Source organism: Abramis brama (assembly GCF_963993115.1).
Source record: "Abramis brama genome assembly, chromosome: 1".
NCBI lineage: Eukaryota > Metazoa > Chordata > Actinopteri > Cypriniformes > Leuciscidae > Abramis > Abramis brama.
The window spans coordinates 30714228-30731466 of record NC_139963.1 but is presented as its reverse complement, the minus strand read 5'-3'; the positions used below and the strand labels follow the sequence as shown (position 1 = coordinate 30731466).

At 37.7% G+C, this 17239-nt stretch overlaps 1 protein-coding gene across 2 annotated transcripts in view; it reads left to right on the top strand.

The window, feature by feature from the left end:
- Positions 1–17239, top strand: part of LOC311093256 (uncharacterized protein) — a 73532-nt gene that overhangs the window by 37028 nt on the left and 19265 nt on the right. The gene's annotated exons all lie outside the window — the stretch shown is intronic.

Sequence of the window (17239 nt, the reverse complement as noted above, 5' to 3'; positions counted from 1 at the left end):
TTGTCCTTTGTGAGCCAAACGTTAGTGTCATAGCGCCCCCTACCGTATAAGAGTGGATGGCTAGAAAATTCAGTCAATGGTGGGGAAAAGTAGAATTAGAGTAAATTCCTATACACTACCAGTGGACAAGCCTACAAAAAAATTCAGATACGCAGAATTAGAAACATCTGTTTTATATCAATATTCTAATCAATATTTTCAAACAATGATAATTGTTTGAAAATCATTTTCATAAGACTGTATATGAAAAACTAAAAAAAAGTATATTTAATATCCTACTCGATCAAAAGAGTTAACACAACTAAGCCAAGTATACTTTGAATACTTAATTATACTTTTAAGAATATCTCAATCAAAATATTGAGTACAAGTACAGGCCAAATATACTTGGACTTTTCTCTCAGTATAAGTCAAGTACACTTAAGTGTAATTTTAAGTATATTTCTGAGAAGTACATAAAGTATATTTCTGAGAAGTATATAAAATGTAGACTGAAAGTATACTTTGTTATTTTTAGTTTAAAAGAAGTATACTGATATAATACTTGAATAAACTTCTTTTTCATAAGGGGAGTCAATGACACAATTTTCAATTTTGGATGAACAGTCCCTTTGAATAAAAACAATAGATGAAATGGACCAATAAAATGAAACAGCGTCTCTCTATGTGATCCAGTTATGGCCAATCAGCATATCATTATTGTACCAGTTTACAACAGCTCTGCCTCTGCATCACTTCTGCTAAACCCGTCGCGTGTACTTTTGGCCAGTGCTGTGGGCCGAAATGATTTCCTCCTTAACATGTTCATTTGAGAGTGGGGTGTGAACCGTTTCACTGCAACTATGCACACGACATGCACAGAGCTCGAGTCTATTCACTTCTATCTACCTGTTGTGAAAATCACAAACCTCTTCCAGTTACTGTCCGTTTCATTTGATTCTGCATTTAGTCGCTGCCCAAAGTTCATCACTATCGAGCCATACTGCGTCACAGAGCGCGACGGGCCTCTTTTCTCACTCAAAGGATGACAAACAGAGATACATGACGTACAGCACCAGGGCGCAGATTTGGGTTGCTGGGCGCCAGTCTGTCCTGAACAACAACTCAGTCTTCTTGGTTATAGGTTAAGGAACCACTGGCATTATTGGAGATTGACTAACACACACACAGCTTTTCCAAGGTTGGATTTGGCCAGGCTCTAACTATAAACAGGAGAGTATTCTCAAAACATCAAGATAATATTTTATTTCTCTCAAGGAGAGCTACACTTTAGTCTAACTGGAAAGTAAGGCTTTAACAAAGAAATGGTCCCTTAAACTATTGGCTTCAATGACCCCTATATGTTTTAACACGCTGAAGACCTTTCTCAAACACAAAACAAAGTCCTTATTTAATTTCTGGAAGCCGGGCTAAATGAGCAAGCACTGTTACTGCATTCAGATATAAAATACAGACGTTAGAGAATACATGAAAAGAACATTTCAGTAATCACACTGGTAACTTCTATAACAAAGTAAAATCTCCAGAGAAGTCATTCAACTCATTTGATATTTAGAAGGAAAAATATTGATTAATACCTTGATTATAATCACTCATTACATATACATTGAAGCAGCAGTGGATTCCGATCCACCCATTCTATAGCCATACAGGAAAGTAAGAGGGAAATGTTTAGATGCAGGCAAAAAAAAAAAAAAAAAAAAATAGGGAAAACATACTGGTGACCTTATACTTCTATGCATGAAAACTGCGCATGTGTCACGACTAACGCCGCCTTCACACTGGCAGTTGAAATCAGCTCCGATACGGCTACGAAACGACCGGAAGTCATTCATTTCCTATGGAGATTCGCAGACCGCATGCGAATGGGTCCGAAGCGGGTCCGAACGAGTGCGGTGCGAAAAAAATCGTGTCCGTTGGTCATCCGGATGCGTTCAAAAAATTTAAGTCTTGCGAAAGGCTACGGACGGTTCCTATCCGACAATTCCAGCGGAAGTTAGCGTTGCTATGGTACTGATAAACAAACCTGAATTCTTAACTTTTAATAAAATAAATAATGATTTTATAACGATAAGTTGTCATGTCATTTTTTTATTTTCATGATTTTCTAACGTTATTAGGGCAGTTAATACAATTAAAAGCCCTATATACCACTATATCACATTTAGCCGACCTGACATGTCAACGTCCTGGGGAATTTTCCTCCACGAAGCAGCCTGTCTCTAACCCCCTCAACAGAGAGATACAGAATTGTACATTCTGACACTGACAAAATCAACCGTTAATCTCTCCGCCATTTTTGTTCTACTCGCTTCCGACGCTTTTCAACGGTGTAGTACGACGTCCGCTGGGGGCGTATTGCGTATTACGGAGCTGATTTCAACTGCCAGTGTGAAGGCGGCGTAAGCGTTTGTCTGTGTTTGGAGCTCCGTCGAATTGATTCCTAATCCTTGATTTTCTTCTTTCACATTTATTTATAAATCAAAATTTTCTAATTTTACAAGCGTGTGAACATATCTCCGATACTACTCTTTATAAAAAACAATCAGATTGCTTTGATATCGCTACTTATATCCAACTTTCCGAACTTCCGCTACTAGGCTTAGCCCGCTAGCATTGCACACGTGGTCTCGCCTATCGATCGTCTTGTTTACACCCGTATCACTGAAAGCTATAATTCGCCATTATAGCACATCTGCTATAATGGCGAATATAACGGATGTGTGTCTAACGTTACCTTTGAGTGCAGGTGAGGACACTTTCGAGCTGCATTCGGTGCAGTTAGAGCTTGAGTCCGTCAAGAAGCAGATCCGCGACCTACAGTACTAGAGAGGCAGGCCGAGCTGCGAGATCGGCGATCCGCGCTTGAAACATCATGCGCCAATGCTCACAAGTCAGTGGTTAGTAACTTTTTGACTCCGACCTCGTCTACTCCGTGTGTTTCTCTGCACAGGACCCGAGCACCCAGGACACGATCATCCCTGGTTTCATTCACTCCGGCACCGATACAACACCACGGACCCTGGGTGATTCCACAGCGGAAGACGCTTCTCCCCTCTACGCGAGACGGAACGCGACGCTGTGATCATCGGCAGTTCCATCATCTGGCATGTCCACGCTACCTCAGGTAAAGGTAAGGTGCGCACTCACTGCTTTCCTGGTGCTCGTGTTCTCGATGTAGCTGCGCAGGTTCCCAAGATCCTAAACGGTGACGAGCGCGACGGAGCTGTCGTGCTGCACGCGGGAACGAACGACATCAGGCTGCGGCAGACGGAGGTTCTGAAGAAGGACTACAGGAGCCTGATCGAGACGGTACGCAGCACATCGCCTGAAACAACGTTCATCCGCTTCCCACGTACCGACTAGGACATGAAAGGTTCAGTAGATTATTTGCTCTAAATGAATGGCTAATGACATAGTGTAATGAACAGAGACTGCTCTTTGTAAATAATTGGAATCTGTTCTGGGAGCGACCTAGGCTCTTCCGTGCTGATGGCCTTCACCCCAGCAGAATCGGAGCGGCTCTTCTGTCGGACAACATCTCCAAGGCATTACACACCATATGACTAGTAAGTCAAAGTCCAAATCACAGTCTTTGCTGTCCCAACTTAATTGATATAAGTACCAATGTAGAACATTATATAGAAACTGTGTCTATTCCTCGTTTAGTGAGGTCAAACATTAAATCTACTGTAGGATCTAGGAAAAATCTAATTGTGATTTAACCAGAAAATCTCAATATTAGTGAACAAAAACAATTTATAAAGCTAGGTCTTCTAAACATTAGATCGCTCACACCTAAGGCGGTTATTGTAAATGAAATGGTCAGAGATAATAGTTTCGATGTACTTTGCCTTACTGAAACCTGGCTTAAACCAAATGATTATTTCGGTCTTAATGAGTCTACTCCACTAGGATACTGTTATAAGCATGAGCCCCGTCTGATTGGTCGTGGCGGCGGTGTTTCAACAATCTATAGAGATATTCTTAATGTTACTCAGAAAACTGGTCACAGGTTTAATTCGTTTGAAGTACTTGTGCTAAATATTACGCTCTTAGATGTAGGAAAGAAATCCCTATTATCTCTAGCCTTGGCTACTGTATATAGACCGCCTGGGCCTTACGCTGATTTCCTAAAAGAGTTTGCAGACTTTCTCTCAGATCTATTGGTCAATGTCGATAAAGCATTAATTGTTGGAGATTTTAACATACACGTAGATAACACAAATGATGCGTTAGGAGCTGCGTTTACAGATTTATTAAACTCCTTTGGGGTCAAGCAAAACGTCACTGGTCCCACTCATCGTCTTAATCATACGCTAGATTTAATTATATCACATGGAACCGATCCAACCGATATAGATATTATACCGCAAAGTGATGATGTCACTGATCATTACATGGTATCTTGCATATTAAGTACTGCTGAAATTTGTCATGTTGCGCCACGTTATCGACCAGGCAGAACAATCCTTCCAACCACTATAGATAGATTCTCAAATAGCTTACCTGATCTATCTCAGCTGCTCAGTGAACCCAAACAAACAGATGAACTAGAGGAAATGACTAGCACTATGAGCACCATTTTCTCTAGTACATTAGACATTGTTGCACCAATTAGATTAAAAAAGGTCAGAGAGAAAACTAAAGCACCAGGGTACAACAGTGCTACACATGTTATCAAGAGAGAAACTCGTAATTTAGAGCGTAAATGGAAACAAACTAATTTAGAGGTCTTTAGAATCGCGTGGAAAGACAGTATGTCACATTATAAAAAGGCCCTAAAAGCAGCCAGGGCTGAGCACCTCCGCAAACTAATAGAAAATAACCAGAATAATCCAAGGTTTTTATTTAACAGCGTGGCTAGACTAACAAATAAACAGACATCACCTGAGCAAAATATTCCGTTACAGTTTAGTAGTAATGATTTCATGAATTTCTTCACTGAGAAAATAGAAAGCATCAGAAACACAATTGTAAATGTACATTCTTTAATGGTGTCTTATGATTCAGCCTCAATTATCGCCCCTCAAGAACAACTACACCGCTTTACAACTATAGGACAGGAAGAGCTAAATAAACTTATCATTGCATCTAAACCAACAACATGTTTATTAGATCCAATACCCACTAAACTACTGAAAGAAGTGTTACCTGTAGTGGAAGAGCCTCTTCTCAATATTATTAACTCGTCTTTATCTTTAGGTCATGTTCCAAGAATATTCAAGTTGGCAGTTATAAAACCTCTCATTAAGAAACCGCAGTTAGATCATAATAACCTAGCAAATTACAGACCCATTTCAAATCTTCCATTTATGTCTAAAATACTAGAAAAAGTTGTGTCCGCTCAATTGTGCTCTTTCTTGCAAGAAAATGATATCTATGAAAAATTTCAGTCAGGATTCAGGCCGCATCATAGCACAGAAACTGCGCTCGTTAAAATTACAAATGATTTACTTCTAGCTTCTGACCAAGGCTGTATCTCAATACTAGTTTTACTCGATCTTAGCGCTGCGTTCGACACTATAGATCAGGGGTTCCCAAACTTTTCCATGCCAAGGCCCCCCAAATACCACTAGGTTCTGGCCAAGGCCCCCGTATTGAACCCATCGACAATACTACGGCATGGCACATGTAGAAATAAATAAATAAAACATCTAGGTGAACATCAGATTATGTGATGGTGTTTGAGCCAATCAGAAAGATGAGATGCACCGATTACAATTTTCAAGGCAGATTCCGATTTTTCATTGAGTTTGACCTGCCGATACAGATTTAAGCCGATTCTGATTTCATTTTTTCTAACCACTTTACAGCACACACAAATATTTATTTTCTCTCTCTCTCTCTCTCTCTCTCTCTCTCTCTCTCTCTCTCTCTCTATATATATATATATATATATATATATATATATATATAATAAAACACCACTTTTACCCAAACTGGTTAATAAAAACAAGTTTAAATGGATACATTCTCTATAAATATTTTGGTCTTCATTTTCTTTTCTGACATAGCCTACTCCTTGTTAAAACACACTATACATGCAAATTATGTGCATTTTTTTTGAGTGAAATCATATTTATTTTGTCCATCAAAAGTGTGCTTTCACTTTAACTGAGCGTGAGCAGCGCTACAAAAATAGACTCGGCGTCGAAACCCTCCACTTCACTGCTGCTCATGCGACGCTCCTGCTTGACGCTCACGCGCTGCTCCAGCTCGCGGTGTGAATGCACTCATAAAAATTTGCGCTGCTCACGTGCCGCTCGGGATCTGAAACGGCCGTAATTCACAAGGTTTCCTACATGTGCGTTCTGTGTGCATGTGTGTTGCTGATGTTGCGCGATGTTATTCATGCGGTGCCCGAGTGCATTTGAATCAGCATATGTCAGACTGAAAATCACGTGAAAATCGGCCAATTCTTGTCACTAGCCGATCAGTCAGATATCAGATAGGCTATGCAACAAATTATTATAATGTTTTTTCATAACAATACTCATTTTAGCAAATATTTATTTTTTAACGTTTTTTAACTTTTTTTTTTCCAACTTGCTGCGGCCCCCCTGGCGCCCCCTGGCGGCCCCCACTTTGAAAACCCCTGCTATAGATCACAAAATACTCTTAAATCGACTACAAAACTACACTGGTGTTCATGGACAGGCATTAAGCTGGTTTAGATCGTACTTATCAGGCCGCTACCATTTTGTCTGTTTAAATGGGGAAAAATCAAAGATAATGCCAGTAAACTATGGAGTGCCGCATTTTCTGCTATTAAATTCAGATAAAACGGAGGTATTACTTATTGGCCCAAAAAACTGCCCACAAAACCTCTTACAATACAACTTTAATTTAGAAGGATGTCCTGTTACTTTATCCACTACACTCTTAGAAGAAAAGGTTCTATATAGAACCTTAAAAGGTTCTATCAGGCGCTACGTATTTGGAACCCCTAAAAGGTTCTATATAGAACCCTTTTTAAGGGTTCAATCAAAAGAACCCTTTAGGGTTCTTTGTAACCAGGAAAAAGGTTATATATGGAACCTTTTAGGGGTTCATTCATTATCATTTGTTTTGTTCTTTCCGGATTAAATATTTCATATTATTGACAAACATCAAGACCCTAAAATGTAAAAATGTAATTCACATAAAAAAAGTCACCCATGAATACTGAAAAAAAGCACACCCAAAGTGCATAGAACTAGTCATTTATTTATATTAACAAAAAAAATTACTATTACTGAAAGAATGCTACTGTAATTTCAAGTATTCAAGGCTTTAAATGTACAAATCAACATTAAAACATCAACCATTTAAAAAAATATCTCATAAATAATGAAAATAGAGTTTCACCTACATCTACATATTACAAAATAAGTCCATAAAATGTACAAAATTACATTAATCTATCACTAATAAATAATGAAAATATACAGATTCATCTAAATTCCCATCAGTGTTAGAACAACATCAAGCCCCTCAATAACTACAAATCCATATTAATATAACTCACAATGGAAATATACAGATATAGAAGTAGCCTACTTCAAATCTACAAATTCATATTAATATCACTCATAAAGAATGTGAATACATAGATTAAAATTCAGATCAGCATTTCAGAACATCAAGTACTTCAAATCTACAAATTTACATTAATATCACTCATAAAGAATTGTAATAACAGATTCAAATTCAGATCAGCATTTCAGAATAACATCAATCGCCTCATATTTACAAATTTACATTAGCACTATTCATGACATATCAAAGTATTATGATAATTGATTATACATTTTGAGCACTGGGACAGACAGTTTTTTTTTTTTGGCTGCTGGAGAGTTTAAACAGGTAGTGCTCAACAAAATTCATTGTGTGAGTGATGTGCTTGGGGTATTCCACACTGAATACGAAATAAGTAGCAAAGAGGCACTCCATTGCCTCCATCACATCCATTTCTGCGCTCACAATGTTGACACCCTCCATACTGATGCTGGCTCTTTTTGCATGGAGGGGGTTTGAAGCTTCATGAAAAACTACAGTCGGAGTTGGCTTTACTGATTCCTGCAAGTTGGAAAAACATATAAATTATTTGTGAAATAACTTATATAAAATAACTTATAATAAAATTCCATCAAAAATGATAATTTAGTCAACCCCATTTTGCCCAAAATTTGCATGACTCTTCTATGTAATATTTCTTTCTTCTGCTGAACACAAGGGAAGATATTTTGAAGAATGTCAGTAACCAAACATGACAGTTAACTGGAACCATTGACTTCCATAGTATTTTTTTTTCCTACTATGGAAGTCAATGGTTCCAGTTAACTGTTTGGTTACTGACATTCTTCAAAAATATCTTCCCTTGTGTTCAGCAGAAGAAAGAAATTCATACAGGTTTGAAACAACTTGAGGGTGAGTAAAGGATGACATAATTTTCATTTAAAAGTGAACTAGGCCTATCCCTTTAAGCTGTGTGTGCTTTAGAAACAGCCATACCCTGGCTTGCTTCCAGTTCCTTAGACACCACTTGACTTGAACATAAAATAATAATTCATAAAGTTTGAAAAGGTTGAAGTGAATCACAATAGTGTTCACACTGGGCTGTTTACAATTATCTAGCATCATAAAAGCATTCTGAGCCGAAGTGCGAGACTGTGAGTGTGAGTAGCCTACATTTAACCACTATCAGTAAACAAGAGAGAATGATAAACTTTACTGAAGAAGCAGCACTGGCCTGATCGTTCAGATAGCTGATTATAGTTTTAGGGGGGCTGAGACGAAAAATATGGGGGTTGAAGCCTTTTATACTCTCTAAACACAAAATTTAACAGTTTGCAACAAGCACAACAAAACTAACCGATGAAACGTAAGGCAACTTGTGACACTGTCGCGGTTCAGGCTCTTTCGTGTTTTAGTGTAAATCCGCTGTAGAAACATTGACAACTTCATTACTAATGGGTTTAAAGCTTATAACAAGTAAATTACTTAAAAAAAATCGATGTATTTATCTGATTTACCACAACAATATTTCCGTCAGACCATCAATTTAAATCAGCAGACGGGGATCAGTCTCTTCTCGACTGTTGGAATTCAAAAACGTGCACTGCGTTCGCGAGACAGCGCTGCGTGAATATGCTCGCGCAAATGCAAACAAATTGTTTACTTTGTAAAATTAATGAAAATAATGAGTTTATAACTTCTTTTTGTTTATGTTTGCTGTTCAACAGATACAAAATTTAAATCCATAATGCAAAATTGTTTAGTTGCGGTACAATAATTCCACATAAATGACAAAGAATGAAATGAAAGAGCAGCAAACAAGGCTAAGTAAGACAAGACGAAAGCCTATTCAGCTATAAATGGCTTAGAATGAGCCCTTATGTTTGTTTTTGTACTGAGTAATTTCTTGTTATGATGATAATGATGATGATGATGATGATGACGATAAGGTCAATATAGGGGTGTGCGATATAGCTAAATCATCTGCGATAATATCGTATTTTTTGTTTTAACAATGTGCGCTTTAACATTATCAAGTAGCCTATATTTCAAAAACTAAACAAATCGTGCCTACAGAGTGCACGCATCTAGGCTAATGTAAAGTTACTTGATGAAGTCTAGTTATACTAGTGCGCGTGTGCATTTTAAGTGCGTTCTTTCACTGCATTATTCAGTGTATTCAAATGCATTTATGAATGCATGTGAATGATCACAAAATTCAAGATATGGGGGTTAGAAAATATATATATTTATATCATTTTATAGTTAATCAATATCACACGAAGAGTGCCATTTCAGTTTTTCTCCTCCAAAAATCAGCATGATTAAAATGTGATATTAAGTTACTACAACAGTTTAATAAACAATAATTTAATTACAACTACAAAATGTTGCAGAATAATGTAATATATAATAGCCTAAAGAACCTTTGTGCCAAAAGGGTTCTTTCTTGTCATTATAGAACCTTTTTAGCATAAAAGGTTCTTTGGAGTTGAGTAAAGAACCCTATGGTTCTATATAGAACCCCAATGAACCCTTTTTTCTAAGAAAAGACCTGGGTGTTATATTAAACCGCAAATTGTCTTTCGAAAATCATATTTCATATGTTACAAGAACAGCCTTTTTCCACCTTAGAAACATTGCTAAGCTACGTAACATGCTATCTGTTTCTGATGCAGAAAAGTTAGTTCATGCATTCATGACCTCGAGACTAGATTACTGTAATGCTTTATTAGCTGGTTGTCCTGCATCCTCAATAAACAAGCTACAGTTAGTCCAAAATGCAGCTGCTAGAGTTCTTACTAGGTCAAGGAAATATGATCATATAACACCAATTCTATCATCTCTACACTGGTTACCTATAAAGTTCTGTATCAGTTACAAAGTATTACTACTGACCTATAAAGCCCTAAATGGTTTAGCTCCTGGGTATTTAACGGAACTTCTATCGCCCTACAATCCATCGCGCTCTTTAAGATCACTAAATTCAAGGCTTCTGGTCATTCCTAGGATATCTAAGTCCACTAAAGGAGGGAGGGCGTTTTCACATTTAGCTCCTAAACTGTGGAATGGCCTTCCTGATATTGTTTGAGGCTCAGACTCGCTGTCCCAGTTTAAAACTAGATTAAAGACGCATCTCTTTAGCCAAGCGTTCGCATAATACTACCTTTTATACTACAGTTGAATCATATCGAATGCATTAATATTATGAACAGCAGCTATGCTAATTATTTCCCATCTGCTTTTCTGTCATTATCTCGGGATGCTAGTCCCGAGGTAAATAGAGTTCGTCAGTTCCAGTTTGTATCCAGCCTCTCATGGAACCTTCAGATGCCCCAACACCCATGAAGAGACGACTCGACGCCTGTGAAGAGACGACTCAACGCTGGTGATATATTATGCCCTAAATTAATACATGATTAACTAACTGTATTTTTCTATGTACATTTCTGAAATGCACTTTCTGTAAAGCTGCTTTGAGACAATATGTATTGTGAAAAGCGCTATACAAATAAATTTGAATTGAATTGAATTGAATTGAAAACTGGCCATATATTATCTTGGCTCACCAAAAAACAGCATATTCCTGTTCAACAACCCCTCCTTTTCTGACATCCAAGGTTGCTTAAGTAGTCCATATGTTGTTTAGCACTGATGTCAATTGGTAGACCACCGCTTCTTTGGTAAATGTGACTACAGCACAGCAGGAAACTGCTTGAAGTGTGTCTCAATGAATTTGAGCAAAATAAACGGCAAATTGCAATCAGATGAACACAAATCTGCAGCAACACATTTAGAGCACAAGCTTTTGAGGAGATTCCCAACACTCTCATTTGAAGAAACAAGATGTGTGTTCTTTATAAAGGAGAACTAAAGCTGACAGGAAATTAATTATTTTCGCACAAACTGTTCATTATTTTTCACTATTACTCTAGTGCAAACTGACTTGCATGTTACAGTTCACATCGATGGGCAGAATGTTGAAAAGTTAAACTGAACAAAAATGCTGCATGTTTAGCACGGGAAGGAAGCAGTTATTTTATTTATACAGGAACAACTTGAGGGTGAGAAAAGGGTGAAAGAATTTACATTTTTGGATGAACTACCCCTTTAAGTAGAGGAAGCTTCTTCAGTTGTTATCATTGGTTCTGTGGTAACAGCTGTTCTGCTCATATTTCTGCACTGCTAATTATATATTTCTATATAATTACATTTCTGTTCAAAAGGTAAGTATTTACATCATGTCCTCCTAATATCAATTCTAAAACATTGTACCACCATAGTAAAACTCCTTTTTTTAATGTACTTTGTATCCTGCAGTTAATATGCAGATGTGCTCCATATGGAAACCAAAGTAAAAATCCTGATAATGACTATGAGATTGTAGATATGGATGATGGAGAGCATGAAGATGTCAACTCTGACTCTTGACTTTATTTCAAATAAAATATAAACAAAAAGCTTAAAATTTGCTTGTACTCTCCATAATGAGGATTTAGGTTTTATCTGTCCTTGTCCAAAAACATATCTTCTCAACTCTGCTTCACAGCTTTACCAGTGTTAATTTGCTCTTCTGAGAACAGAGCTATATTCTCAGAATCCACACTGATAGGTCAGCATGATATGGTCACACACAATGCTAAACTTCAACTCCATTTCCAAATACTGTATATCGGAGTATATTTATGGCTTTAAGTTAAACCGTTTCACTTCTGTTGCAGAGATCATTCAAGGGTTTTCATATGTAGTGCCGTTTCCCTTTAAGTTACAGATTTTAAAGAAACATAAACAGGAACACATCATGTGGGGCATTAGCGTCATTCCATTTATAGAATTTTGTTTGCCACCACACCTCCCTGAAGGTTCTCGAGGCGACTGTAAAGCGACTCAAATTTGGCCTTACTCGTAGCCCAGCCTCCCTCATAGTCATACCATTGATAAAGACATGGGCAACTAGAGTGGCTTGAATTTCATCTGAGACTGCTTGTCTTCTTGCCCTTGCCCTTCATCCTCCTCCTCTTCCTTTTCCCTCCTCAATCTCTTCCTTTATGTCTTTCTGGATCCATTGTTCCAAAACTCAAACTTATTTGGGCCCTTTTATCTATCTATTGAAGGATCTGATTAGGGCTGTGCCGGTAAACTTGACAACCGCGCCACCGCGGTGGCTGAGGAGTACCGGCGGTGGTTTGCAAAAAAAAAAAGTTTGTATGTGAATGCTGTTTTACATTAATATTATGACACACAAAGCTTTGTTTACAAAATAAATAATAGGTTAGCAATTAAATGTTATATTGCAGGCGCAGCCATGGAAAAGTTTGAATTCATGACGAATGAGAGAGTTGTGCGTGAGTCCATAAATTTAAACTTTGTCGGCTTTGAATTCTGGTTTGCGATCTTCACCCGATAATCAGCGAATTTAAAAATATTCCATTAGTTATTCCATATAGAAAGTTGAATGGTCTACTTTTAAACAAAACAATTAAAAACGAAAATAAACCGACTAGCATATGTTTATGTATTCCGTATAGTGTGCAATTCTCTCTATAGGCGCGTTCACTGCGAAGATGACGAGTGAGCATCGTCAACTTCATCTTTGCAGCCCAACACTGACACAAAAAAACCCACTTTATTAATAAACAATTCAAATGTCTCCTTGCTATATTTGACACGTTCATAATCATTACTTTTGCCGGTTTGTGACAGCTGTTGTGTGCGTTATTGGCAGCGTCACCCACATGAACGCGTCAACCGCATCAGCACCAGAACATGGAGATTTTATTTTAGAGAATGATCGCACAACAGACATTAGAACATAATCGAATATTCAAAAATCGTGACTCATCCCTGCATGGAATCTCTTTTTTCTTTTCCCATACCTTCACTCGCGTCTCACCCATTTCCAAAGGGGATTATAAACGTTTCTTCCTTTGTTCGCTTTTAGGTCGATTATTTTCGTATTCTTTACTGTGGTAAAGTAGAAAAAACGCTGTAGGACAGATATAGCCTACATTTTTTACATGTACGTCAAATTCTTTTTAACACAGTTTGTGCTTGTTATTAGACATATTGGTATAGGCGCGTCAAGTTCATTTGTAAAGCGCGTTTCACACGCGCGGGTGATTTTAGTTTGGCTTTCTCTGGCAGCGCGCAAACATAGCTTAAATGTCTTGCCCATGTGGAAGATAAAATTCGCTCTTCATACCTTTTACAAGTAGAAAACATGAAGATATCAGAAAAGAGATTGATGGTCTCTTTCCTGCTCGTGTCCCACATCCCTCTCAAAGCGCAGAGCGGTAGGCTGTATCACGCGTCTTTGTGTGGAAATATTAAACAAAAGTTTTTTTTTTCTTAAATAGATTAAGATTTTTCTTAAATAGAATAGATTTATTATATTATGTAAGTTACCAGTATTTACTGATATTTATTGCAATGCTTTAGAGGCTTTATTGTGTTGTTTCTTTGTTTTTATTTATTTATTTCAAAACAACCCCCCAAACACCGCAACACCGCCGGTATTTGGGTCCATTACCACCGCGGTGGTAAAAAACTGCCACCGTCACAGCCCTAGATCTGATTAATGTGTGTTCAATTTTGACTCTTAGTGTTTCCACTTGGGTAATTGTGTGCTAACTGAGCTGAAGCTGTGCTGACTTGAGTGAACAATATTGAATGCTAGTGCTTTATACATGACAACATGGTGTAGGCAATGAGAAATGAAGGGATTTGTGTGTAGAGTTTTGCAGTGACAGTTCAACAAATCTGACTCATGTGTCAAAACAGGGAATAGTGTTTATAGTTTAGGGAAATGGGTGTGCTTTTTGATAAATGGCATTATGGTTTTGAAATTTTAGTTCAAAAGCCTGGTTATAGTGTTTAATCAATCGAGAAAAACTGTAACATAATCATTATTTCACAATCATTTAACCTGAATCACTGAACTCATATAGAGCCCAAATTCTGAGTTAGGTTAATTATAGCAGCTCTGTCCTTGTACAGCATAATATTTTTAGCCTTTTCAATGAAATCCATATGATCAAATCAATTAAAAAAAAAACTTCAAAAAAAAGTTTTTATGTAGGCACACACAGACATCAAGAATTCACGTATGAATCTCAGCAATGGTGACAAACAGATCACCTCTGATCATAAGCTCATTATTTATTCATGCAGCAATGTATGATGGGAGCCATGAATGAGTTTTGATTGGTGGCACCCAGAATGCACTGCAACATGCTTTATAATTGTCACCATTGTTGAGATTCACAGGCTGATTATTGATGTCTGTGTGTCTAAAAAATAATCAAAACAACAACAACAAAAATCTTTTTTGCATATGAGATATGTTTAAGAAATTGTAAGGCCCGTTATATTGGCCCAATTGCCGGTTCGCCAATACGGGGAAGGTATCACGTGTTCTGTCCTCACTCATTCAAAGTATTGGTTGGTTAAATTTGCAATACATTTAGTTATGTATTCTCTCATTATTTCATCTGACTCCATAAATGAAAGGTTTTTAATAATATCTGTGCCTCACTAAAAGTGAGCGAATGTTTGACTATTCCTTATAACCATTAAAGGAACAATGTCAAAATCAGTTAGAATAATCACATGTAACAATTTAATATTTCAGATATCAGAGATCAATTCCACAATCAATTCAAATATCTAGAACATGATTATACATTGGTTACACCAAAGAATCTTACCCAGCTTGTACCTGATCTAGAGAGAGAGAAAGGGAAAGAAGAGAAGGAGAGAGAGAGAGAGAGAGAGAGAGAGAGAGAGAGAGAGAGAGAGAGAGAGAGAGAGAGAGAGAGAGAGAGAGAGAGAGAGAGAGAGAGAGAGAGAGAGAGAGGGAGAGACCATCTATTCCATTCGTGACCAGCAAAGAAGCCCCGAGAGTCAGAGCACACCTTCCTTTATCCTCTGACCAGGTGACATGGGGGATGGGCGAGACCACCCTCAAATGGCTTCTATTCAATGAAAGGGGGGCTGGCCTATCTGGCCTTATCTCTAAACCAGTTTTCTCTAAGCTTCTCTAAACCTTATTTCCTTTTATTTTATCTATCTGGATATGAGATATCTGTACCACTCACTTTGAGACATTTCAAATGACACCAAAAACGCAAGTCAATGATAAACATTCACATTAAACCATGTTCTTGTGTGAGTTCTTTGTTGTTTCTGAGGGGAAGAAAGGCTGTATGGGGAGGTCGAATGTTAATTAGCCAGCAGGGCCATTTTGTCTCATAGACCAGGCCTCAACCAGTATTTTCAGTCTTACAGATTCCCTCCTTGATCCCGTGGGTCACATTCTGATGAACACTTACGGGGTCACAGTAAGACGTTTGTTATAATCCTTGAAGATGTAGCACAATAATTGTCTTTGCAATGACGGTCTCTGTAGAAGCTCAGTGGACTGTGTTCACCTGCAGAACACCTGTTCTCTTCAGGTGTATAGCTTGAGTCCAGCACGTGGATGAATGCGTTCAGATTCTCTTCCTGTAATCCTGTGAACATGAGCAAAGTTCATAGAGTCAATCTGGACCTTTTGTGACTTGTTCAGTTGACGTGTCATTCCTTCATGGAGAAACTTCCGCTTCCCTAGCACCTTTTCCGCGATGATGATCTGACCCTTCTTGACCAATCCGGTCACCTCCAGCGGTACGGTGGTCTGGGCAGACCTCAGTGGATGAAGGGGTTCTCCTTCGATCCACACTGATTTTTGTGTGAGACACCTGAAAAGCATCTTAAATGTCCGCTTCACGATTGAGCACATATGAACTTACAGTCGTAAGGAAATGCATAGGAACGCATAACGCAATAAAGCAAAGTCATGTCATGTTCAATGTAAAATACCATGTTCATGTCAGCAAATGTGAGTGATACATTTGGTCTCATTAATTACCTGATTTTTAATTACCATGCCAATAGTACTCATATAGAAGGTCAAGGAAGGACAAAGGAAGATCTTACAAGCTCGTACCCTGTTCTTAGAAACATTTAAATAAATGACATTCTAACAAAACAACCAGTGCTAGGTTAAAACAACATTTCATGAAGAGTGTCAGCAAAATTTTGGTGTAACCAAACATCCAAAAACATTGTTGCGAGTAAAATGGACAATATACAAATAAGCAGAAATCAAAATAAGTTTCAGAAATCAAAATAAGTTTCAGAAAATTAAAATCAAAATAAGTTTCAGAAATTAAAATCAAAATAAGTTTCAGAAATGTTTTTCTGAATTACTCAAAGGAAAAAAAATGCAGAAATCAAAATAGGTTTCAGAAATGCAGAAAGTGGTCGGTGTAAACCAATCAATGGTTTTGTGTGTTTGTGTGAGAGTATTTTTTAGAATGTCAGAGTGTGTTTTTGTCTGTGAGAGTGTTTTTGTGTGTGTGTGTGTGTGTGTGTGTGTGTGTGTGTGTGTGTGTGTGTGTGTGTGTGTGTGTGTGTGTGTGTTGGTGTGTGTGTGTGTCTGTGAGAGAGAGTGTTTGAGAGTGTGTGTATTGATCTGGCTAAGTCACAGTCGATGACAGAGTTGAATTGTAAATTTTTGTACTTGGTTGAATTGGTCACACTTCAGATTTATCCATTTTAATTATGTTTCTGTTATTAGTGGTAAGTTGAGAAATCAGGGGCCCTCTGATCTTCCAACTCCCACCAACAATCATAGAGTTTGAAATTTAATGGCAGGTCTGCCTTAGAATTTGTCTTGATTTTTGACTGTAGCCATTCA